The 10,636-nt window shown below is 40.6% G+C and overlaps 1 long non-coding RNA gene across 1 annotated transcript; it reads left to right on the top strand.

The window, feature by feature from the left end:
- Positions 1-4,412, top strand: LOC139336561 (uncharacterized). The gene is made up of 2 exons (XR_011602477.1): positions 1-45; positions 112-4,412. It is a non-coding gene; the product is annotated as an uncharacterized lncRNA (long non-coding RNA).
- Positions 4,413-10,636: the final 6,224 nt, after the last annotated feature.

The raw sequence follows: 10,636 nt of genomic DNA, 5'->3' as shown, positions 1-10,636 counted from the left end.
AAATGCAATCTGCATCTTAAATTAATTCACTTTTGGCAAAGTGGGGTCATGTTTTATTCCAAACTGCAAAAACGAAGGGTTTTGAATTTTCTACCTCTTCTGATTTCTCAGAATTAAAGCTGAAATAATTAAAACTGATGGCCATAACACACATCTACAGGGTCCCTGCATTATCCGGGAGACCCTTGTGTTTCTACGTTAAGAAACTTTGAGAATATTGTTCAATGAAAAAAAACTGGAATACATACAATGACAAGGAAAAAAACCTTCTGGAACCAGCAGCTCCTCCCAATCATCAACTCTATAGTGTAGGAATACAAAGAGGCACACACATCCATGCTCTTTTCCTCTCTCACACACACATACCACACACAAGAACACACTGTTCCTGTGTGTCTCTGTGTCTGGTGGGGTGTCATGATTAACACTGACCTCATGCCAGACATTGTGGTAGTGGGAGTGGGTGTCAGAGGTGAAAGGATTACAGTGAGGCAACCCATGTCAACTGCTGTGCTTTGATCCTGACCTCCAAGCCGACCCGAGACTATTGAAAAAATGATTCACATGTAGGAGCTCAACGTATTGTGTGCACATCCTAACATCACTCACAGAATTATTCACTTGTTTAGGGATTTTGACTTAAAGAGAACTTGATAAAAATGCTTTAAATGTAGCCTCGCATACAGCATAATAGCATGCATTTGGACATAGAGATACAGTGGGTGAGGGTACTTTGAGTAGTCAGACAGCAGCAAAGACTGAGCAGACCTCCTTATGCCATGCAGCTAATGACAGGGATGAATAATACAGTCTTTAAAGCCCTTACTCCCACCTCTTTCTGGCCTGCGCATAAGCTTATGCTCTGGGTGAGCAGTTAGCCATCAAGCCGCTGAGATGAGATGGGCTACCAAGAAGATTTGAGGAAGGGGGGAGGGTTGGTGGTGGAGAGAATCAGATTAGCCAAAATGCCTCAATTGGAGTAAATGCTCTGAGCTGAGCGGTGTAATACCATTGATAAATGCTGTAAACCAAATCTTGGGCATCTGATTAGGTAATGGAGAAAACACATCCTGTTAGCTGCGGTGAAATAGCCCAAGTCTTTACGTAAGGGTTGTATGTGAATGTATCAAAACAAACAGCCAGAGTTTGTCATAAGCACTGGGGACTTTTACAAATACCACAGTGCCACTATAGAAATAAATAAATAGGAAATAATAAATCGCCAGAAGCTGTGGACAGGTGGCATTTCTGCCTGCACCGTTTAGCTGTGCAGTCTGGTTTCTGACAGCTTGATTTAGTCTCCTGCACCTGAGCCAGAAAAGAGGGAAAATTAACGGCGGGAAAAACAGCTTAACTAGATTCCAATCTGCCTGCTTTGAAACACAATTGATGGAGCTAATGTATACGGAAAACCCAGAATGGACTCTCTGGTCACTGTACCAAGGTTACTGTGATGGTGAAAAGACTGCGTGCGCTCATTCAGGGTCAAGTACATGGGGAAGTTGATTTAATTTGCTCTTACTCTGCCTTCTGAGCCCGGTTCTGTTTTGGGGGGACATAAGGGTTTGTCTTCATGGAGCAGAATGGAGACTCAAGGGGAGATGCTAGGATGCATGCTGTTCTCCCTGCTGTGAACAGGGTGTAATCCTTCAGTTAAATAGAAGTGAAAAGTTTGTAGAGTCCAGAAAGTTACCCATACGTCCCTTCTGGGCCCCCTACAGAGTAGAGAGTGTGAGACAGCAGGGGATAACCATATGCTATCAAAGTCTTCTTCAAAGCTCTCGTCTTTAATCACTAAATTATACAGTATCATCACATATACACCTGACAAAAATAGAGGAAACGTATAAATGCAGCTCATCTTACTCACAGAAAAAAAAAGAAAAACAACACTTAAAAAGATGTTTTTAAAAATGCGTTGCTTTTAAAAGTAAAAAATAATAATAATAATAACTTTGTTTAAACAGTAGCCACGTCCCAGCAGCAAGGGTCAGCTCATGATTTTGTTTTTACATGCGTTTAAAATACTGCTGCTGGTGGGCAATTAAAAATTTATGATTCCTATCAAAATGAGCCCCTTCACTGGTACCAGAGGTTAATTTGCGCTCGGCCCTCATTTCAATTGTACTGTAGTAAATGTCCACATTATTTCCCACATGGGCCTGGATGAGGGGTTTGATTATCCAAAGGTAGGCCTTGGTTGGCTCCATTATTGTCAGAGGGGTCGTAAGCTGCAGTAACGGCTTCTAGGGTCTTATTGCTATGGCGATCAGCCCCTTGCCACTTGGCCTCCATGACCCCAGTCAGAGATAAGCTTTATGGGAAAGCACATTAACATGCTGCTGCAGTCACCTCCCTCTTTTATCAAAGGCAGTTCTGTGAAATCAAGTGTTTATGGACCCCCAGTGAGGGTATAGTGCTGCTGATTGCCTATATTAGAGGTTGAGTGTAAATGAGCTGGAGGTGGACACAGGACCTGTAGTAGTGGGGAGAACGGAAGATGTGATACTGATATTATTCTCACTAAATGAGCAATATCTTTAATGACTGCAGTGCCCCATGAGTAGGTTACTAGCCCCTGGTTTACAAATATTACCTGCAGTCTAAATATATCCATGTCTTCCATTCTGTCTACAAACATTTTTAAATAAAAGTAAAATGCGCATATACATGTGATCTAATGCCATATTTTGAAGCTGTTTGTCCTATTAGCTCCACTGTATACTGTAGCAAACTGAAATTTCCTTTATGTCATCTCCTTTCTGTTACATTGAACCTATAAACTTGTCTTTTCTTATTTTCTTGCACATGTGTTGCATTGATACGGGCATTTTCCTGTGGCTACAACCAATGCTAGGATCAAAATAAATAAAAAAAAAATACTGAGGTGACAGTAGTGTGCGCCTGCTTACAACCTGATCACTGGTGAAAGATCCTTTCAGTATGTGGGCAGTGATGGATGGTGATAACCCTGTGTCTTTGTACACATTGGGGGTGCCCTACTGTTGTCACTGGACAGATAGAGGGAGTGAGAAAGAGAAAGATGTAGCCGCGGCTTAATGTCCTTCTGTGGTGCTGTGCATGCTCTTTCCTATTTGCTTTTCCCTTCACGGCACGGTTAACATCGTAAATTAACCTTTCCAAGCCCCCTGTGCTCAGACACTGGTGCGCAATACAGACAAAGTGGAAAAAAAGATCTGTGTTATGCAATGCAGTAGCACCGGTCAGAGACGTAGCCTGTTACAGAATTGAGCGATTCCTTTCTCAGTGAAAGGGAATAAAACAACTCCCTTTGTTCAGTCAAGCAAATGTTCTATTTTATGTGCATGTCCTGTGTACTCTGCAAATCAGTATGAGGTTGCTTTTTGTTCTCCACCCTAGAAATGTAAATGAAACACATGAAAGAAAATGTATTGTAGATCCTTCTCTTAGTTCAAGTCTGTAAATAGGATGTAAATACCAAACAGCTATGCATGCTAATATACAAGCAATTTGTTCAGGTACTTTTGTAATCCAGACTTCTCATATGGCATGTAATGAAGAAAAAAATCGAACAAAAACATAATAAATTGTGAACACGGATATGGTTTGTAAACAACTTCAAAACTAGAAAATATATGTCTTTGCTGTTAACGTTTTCTTACTGATAACTAATGCATTGGCCTGCCATTTACTACAGTGCTCTGCTCATGTTATTTGTTATCTTTTTTATGTTTCATAAGGTAGGGCTGAGGCAAAAAGGACCATAAATCACTGGTTTGTGGAAAAGTCGGGTTGGAGAATAAGAAGATGAGTGGAAGGATGGCAGTCTGACCATACTCTGTAGTTTTTTCATTGCCTCTGCACGTTCACATGCATACACTTTATAATTAATTACACGCCCTTAGTGTCTAACACAGCCAATAAAATGCCATGGCAAAACCGATGCTTAAAAGCAGTAGAAAGTGGGCTGCCATTTGAGTTATCACACCAAAAAGACGTATCACCAGCTTTAAAGTGTGCTGTTATTTTAAAATGGCATACATTTGTGTCTGATAAATGAATACAAACCCATCAAACAACCTATGAAGGTGGTACAACAAGCGATTTTGACTCATTCCAAATTCTCCAAATCATGATTTGCAAGGGAAAGAGATTTTGAAATCTTTGACAGTTTTTTTCTAATTCTATGTCCAGTGAAAACAATGATTGTCTATATGCCAAATTTGCCTCTGCCCTAGCAACTCTAATGTGACATTTTATGAAGACAGCGATGGAGGAAGTAGGGGGAAATCTTTTTGGTTTCTAAGAGTGTTTATTTTCAACCATGTTAGAACCATGTAAAATCCCAAGGCGCTCATGGTAGATTGAAGTGTCTAATTTTTAACCTGTGCTAAAGATATTTTAAATTTAATAAATAATTATTGTAACAAGAGATCATGTTGTGTCATGTTCTGAACTGTCCTCTAAAATTGTACATACTTCCCATGATGATATTCTTCATATGTGAAGGATGAAATGAATTAAGAGAGTTACTATATAAAGGGCCCTTAGGGGCATTTGTGTCTCTTCTACCAGGGAATTTAAGTACTGGGTCTTTTCACTCATTATATCCATGATGAAATACAAAGAAACCACAGTATCAGAAACAGTGACCTTTGACCCCTGGCTCCCAGTTGTGTAAGATACAGCAGAGAGGTGAAGCTTGACTTCACCTTGGCATCAGCCAAACGTACTGTCGTCAGTTTTTAGATCTCATTTTTGCTGCTCAGCCACCAAATAGGCAACCACACTGTAGATTATTTGCCAGATACTGACAACTTTTGTGATATTTGTTGAAGCATTTTGTGATTTATCAATGACATTACTCCTTGCCTGCAACTGAAGGCATGGTTAATGGTTCTGTGAAGGTTATCAGACTCAGTCTTCAATTAATTAAAAGCCACTCAGACTCGCACAGAGCGAGGCAAGACGTGGCTGTTTGTGTTTTGTATGTTTCAACAAATTGTTTACAAGAGGACACATTCAATTAGTTATTTCATTATCGCCTTAGGTGTAATCAATTGACAATGCCGATAACAAAGCCACATCAATCTGTGAGCCGACTCCAGCACATTTCTCTAAATGATTGAAGAGCCTGTCTATTTTAGGCACTGGTTAGTTCTCGTCTGCTCTGACATTTCAGCAGAAACCCCTGCTTATAATGAACCATATCATCAAGTATACCATGAGCTGTTGCAGTTACGGGTCGTGGCCAGATATTCCACTTGTAGACTCTGTCTTCTGTGTGGAGTGAGATTCTGCCTTTTTCTTCCCCCCCGTCCTTTCCCCCTGAGTGATATATGGCAAAGAAAGAAAGAAGCACTCGCTTTCTCTCAGACATTCCCCTCTCTCCCCTCCTGTAGCGCAGATAAACAATGCGAGTGACAGTCTCTCATCACTCAAGAGGCTGAATCTCTGGCCCTGACCCGATAACATCAAGTGTGTGTGTCACCTGTCAAGTGGCTTCTGTCACACTTCAGTGGGAACTCAAAAACAACACTCTGTGTGTGTGTGTGTGTGTGTGTGTGTGTGTGTGTGTGTGTGTGTGTGTGTGTGTGTGTGTGTGTGTGTGTGTGTGTGTGCGCATGTGAAGTCGATTGGGGGATGGTGTTGTGGGTTTAAGTGTGCCTGTTGGCATGCAAGCGCAGGCCTCTCTAGGCATGAGTGGAGTTGAGAGTGGCAAAGGGGGTGGGGGGGAGGGTGCTTGTGAAGGTATACCAGGAAACTGAGAAAGAAGGAGGCGGAGGCATAACGACCCAAATGAGAAGGACTTGTGCAGACACTGTGAAACTATCTCATTTTGTAGGCTCCGCTAGTCTCATTCTCATGTTCAGAATGGGCAGGGTGATCTGGGAACGCAATTATTTTCACCTATAAAAGGCAACATATGCCAAGATCATAAAAGTTCTTATTGGACAGTAATTTATTAAAGCAAGTCATAGAAATGGAGAGAGGTAGGGCACAAGCTATAATATGAAGGTGTCGTTCTGCTTCTCATTAAGGGCCTGAGTGTCAGTGAAATTCAATACCGCAGGTGCCTGACAGAGGAGGGATGGATGAGCTAAACAGAAGATGTTCTGTCTTTATAAGATCCTAAGGAAATGGGAACATTTACTGCGGCCACATTACGTCGAACTTCCATCCTCAATTCATTTCCTGTGTTTCACTGTAAACCTATACGTATTCAAGTGTGTAATTAAGCTCACTTGTATCTCATTTCACAGGCACACACACAGTATATTCAGGCATCCTTGGTGTATTTTCTTTTTACAAAACATTCAAAGGTAGGCATCTACTGAAGAGCTTTGAGACTAACAATGATCTACAACCCCCAAGCAACACAGCTGCCACTAAGCAGAACTGGCATCCTCTTAAATGGATGAGTGATCTGAGACAGTGTGTTTGTTCCTGTATTGTAAATGTTTAAATCATTGTTGAGCTCTGAATGAGCAATAATAAACCATCATTGTGATCCTCACAATACTGAACGATGTGGATTAGCCAATGGGGAGCAGATTGTATTGAGGAACTTATCAGCATCTTCTCATTATCTAATACACGAAGTGCAGGGGGAGACGATTACGTCTGTGGCACATTTTACCCAGAACAATGGGAGCGCGTGTACCTCTGTTCAGTTGCTGCTCAAAATGAACAAGGCGGATATATGCTATTGTCTGAGTTTATTGTAATGGTAAAATACAGTTTTTGTTAATGTAAATGATTGTAAATGACTCTTCATTCAGACAAGAGCGAGGTTTTTGTATCCTTTACCAAGATAAATGCCATCACAAATGAGGCTGGACAAAACAAAAGCAGAACAGAGAAACAGGCAATTGTGATGGAGGGAGAGAGGGTTTTGTGTACGCCTATTGTGTAACGTCTGGCAGTGGGCTCACGTTTGTTGTCGTCTTTCACACTGACAACCGTGTTCTGACAACATCCACACTCAACACAAACAGAAAACACACAAACTAATGTTCCAGGCCCGAAAATTAGACAGGAAATTTGACACAATATATACATTACTATGTTGCATGATGCAAATTCCATAAAGGTAAAGTTAAATCTTAACATAACCCTCATTTACATACCCATATTTAATATTAGGGTAGGACTGAACAATTTACTGAAATATTTTGGGCAAGTTGATAAAGGTAAAATGTACCACAGGATACCGCTATAAATAAAGCACTGTGGTGCTACAGGGACGCCCCGACATACAAATCATATTCTCCATGCAAAAGAGAACAAAGTTGTTTAACACCTGAGCAAAAATCATAGTTTTTATATTTTTTTCAGTGAAAATGAAATGCAAAAATTAACCTTCGCACAAAAACTGACTGACTCATACCACAATCCTAATATCTGTCAAAATCATTTCCATACCATTTTTTTTGCATACCGTTCAGCCCCACTAGATTTTAAATGATCATAGTTAATCTTTCTATCATTCTTTCCTTTCTTCCTTCTTTATGCATCTTCCCTGACCACTGAAGAAGCCAAACAATTACCCCCCCCCCCCCAAAAAAAAGATCAGCACATATGCAGATATGTTGATCTGCAAAGTGTTCTTACATTTGTTTAAATTTCTAAACAGAAGCACCATGTTCGTCGAAATCATGTGCCAACACGGGCACTGATCTGCTTTTGCAACTTTCTACTCTTTCCTTGTTATTGTTGCAGCAGTTTGTTCTATCGTGAACCATCCAGTCAGTAAAAATCACACGATTATGCCAAACTCTCAATGTGTATTGACATGATGTTAAAAGACGTTTCCTTTTGGTAACTTCTAACTCTATATTTTCCCATAACCTCTGTGTTCTGTTCAATCGCGTATTGATGTAAACTTGGTCAAGGTTGTGCAGGCCAGCTGGTCAGCCTGTCGAACATGTCCAGATCATGTCTACTGAACTGTCCAGAGAACACAGAAGGCTCTAATCCCTTGTTTGCATTGGAATCAATGTCATATTGATCACAGACTAATTATATAATCATACTAGTGTTAATATCAGACAGAATTGATTTCTAGATACTCATTTGTTATATAAAAGCAGCTTCCTTGTGGAGGAGCTCTCATTCTCAGTTAAATACACAAAGTATCCTTGCCATTGATCCCACTTTCATCTTGTCGCCGTCTTTCTGACTAACGTACAGGTAGTATATGCTAATGTGCACAGACCAAATGAAGGAGGCAATTTGAAGTCCAGCAATGAACTTCATTAGTCACAGGCCTGCACACTTGAACATACAGATGTGCATGCAGCACACACACCTTCACTCACACTCTGAGGCACTCATATATGGACACACGTATGCACATATTCACACATGCATACAGCCCCTCGGACATGTCTCATTAAATTCAGGTGAGCAGATTAATTAAAATGATATTTAAATCCCCCTGGACTGTAATCTGCACTACTAGTGTGTATGTCAAACACACATACACATACGCACACACACACCCAGGTATGGCAGCAAACATTGCGCTGAAATGGATGGTGGACGTTAAATTTGCACATATGCAGTAACATTTATGAGGCCTGTACACACAAGGACATCCATGGAGGTCTGACCACATCTCAACACTATTGTCTTCAGCGTCAGCCACAGAGAGAAAATCACACATTCAACTGAAACTGAAGCTGAAATTAAAATGCTTAATTGTAAAGAGCTTTTCAGTGCAAAGCCTTTCATGTTTAGCTGATTTGACCTTGAGTGTCCCCTTGGCAAACCCCTCCCCAATCCACTCAGCCTGCTCATCCACAGCGCTGACCTTAACTGCAGCTGTAATTGGTGGACCAGAGGTACGCTTTGTTAGCCTTCTGTAAATTCTGTAATAACTTCACTGATTGCCTGGCACTGTCGTATTTTGAATGTCTCTGCTGAAGATAAATCCAAAAGGGGGGAGGACAAAAGGCTCATAATATCACAGTGTAAGTGAAGAAAAGAAATGATACCAACTTAGTGCTGAATATGGATCTGTTATCAAGCTGAGAGTAAGAAAAAAACCCTGCATGCCATGGTGATAAATACTGGCAGGTGAGTCTTTACATTTTGCATGTTTCTCTCAAAACCACTTAAAGCATCATCAGTGAATGGTGACACATGGACTTCTCAGCTATCTGAGGCGTCGGGAGATAGCTGACATCAACTCAGTAGTCCCTGTATTCTAGTTCTCATGGGATGTGTATATATGTGATATCAAGAGAATGTCACCACATACAGAAGGTGTTATGTAGGAGGTATGTTTCACATATGCTCGCCTTCTTGCCCAGCAATCTAATCAAGATAAGAAGGAAATCGAAACTAGTATGTGTCTATTCTCAAAAGGGAAATGATGACAGGAAGTGTTAGACGTGTAAATTCTTCATAAAGAATTTAATGATAATTTAATTCTTTATCACGTTTGTTTGTTTTTGCTGTTTTCATTCATGTCATTGCATGTTCATCGACATTATGTGTTGCATTTTGTATTGTTAATGCGTGTAATGTAGTGTAGCTGTGCTCACTCATTTATAGCCTGGAGAAAGCTTTGGAGTGGACATGAAAAAAGAAAGAGATGAAATGAGAATTTTGGGGGGAAAAAAAAAAAAGGAAAAAGAAGAAGAAGAAGCCATCAACTGCCATGCTATGGGCCGTCTCCTGACCTTCACCTGCCGGAGAGGCAAATTGCATTAGAGAGTGACATGTCATTCATCTGGGCTGTACTTGGAGGATCATTTAGCTAATTTAATGATTAATAAGTTTAACACCTCTTAATAATTTCATTTGGCCCTGTGATTGAAACCCTGGCGAGCAGGGCTGAGCGCAGTGGGAGGCAGATGAGGATGTCTGGGACTGAGACTGTCTGTCTGGGCCTGAGCAGAACGAGAGAGAGAGAATCTCCCTGAGGACTAACACATCAGTCTATTACCACCATGACCTTTTCCTTCCACTGGATATGCCATTAGAGAGGCAATCTGAAAGTAAAGCCTTGATTAACACAGTTATCCAACATGTTGAGAGAAAAATGGAAAAGAAAAAATATGTTCCTTCATTAGGAAAATGTTCTGCATTATTAATGTCAGTGAAGCCAGGCTAAGTGGACCTTAGAGCATTACAGATTCTTGGTTTAACCAGAAGTGATCACTGCAGAGACTCGCAATGTCTGTACAGTACAATGTGATTTGACAACAGTGTGACAGAAAGATTTAGTGGAAACCTTTGGACTAATGAAGCTGCAATGATTCAACCTTAACTCTCGGTGAAAAGAAATCCCAAAACCTTGACATTTAGTCAGATTTGAGGGTGTCTTATTCTGTCTACTAGTGAGTTACTAGTGACTTATGTGAGTGACTAGTGAGTTATGACCTTTTTAATTGTTTCCTCATTGTGTCAAACAACATTAAAACACCTTAATCCTTATTTCCACCAGTGTTAAAATAAATGATGTGCTCAGAACTGTATGTTTTTGGTGAACTAGGCGCGTGTTCACTTCTCTAGCACATTCGTTTCCATCACTCGGAGGAAGTGCTGTGTAACAGCTTTAGCATGTCAGTTCTCACGATTTAGCAGCTCCAAGAGTTAGGAATTAGTGCTCCCCGCAGAAACTCATGACAATATTCCGGGGGTG

The sequence above is a fragment of the Chaetodon trifascialis genome, chromosome 1 (genome assembly GCF_039877785.1).
Source record: "Chaetodon trifascialis isolate fChaTrf1 chromosome 1, fChaTrf1.hap1, whole genome shotgun sequence".
Classification (NCBI taxonomy): Eukaryota; Metazoa; Chordata; class Actinopteri; order Chaetodontiformes; family Chaetodontidae; genus Chaetodon; species Chaetodon trifascialis.
The sequence above is the reverse complement of the archived record's forward strand: the minus strand, read 5'-3'. Positions and strand labels throughout refer to the sequence as shown.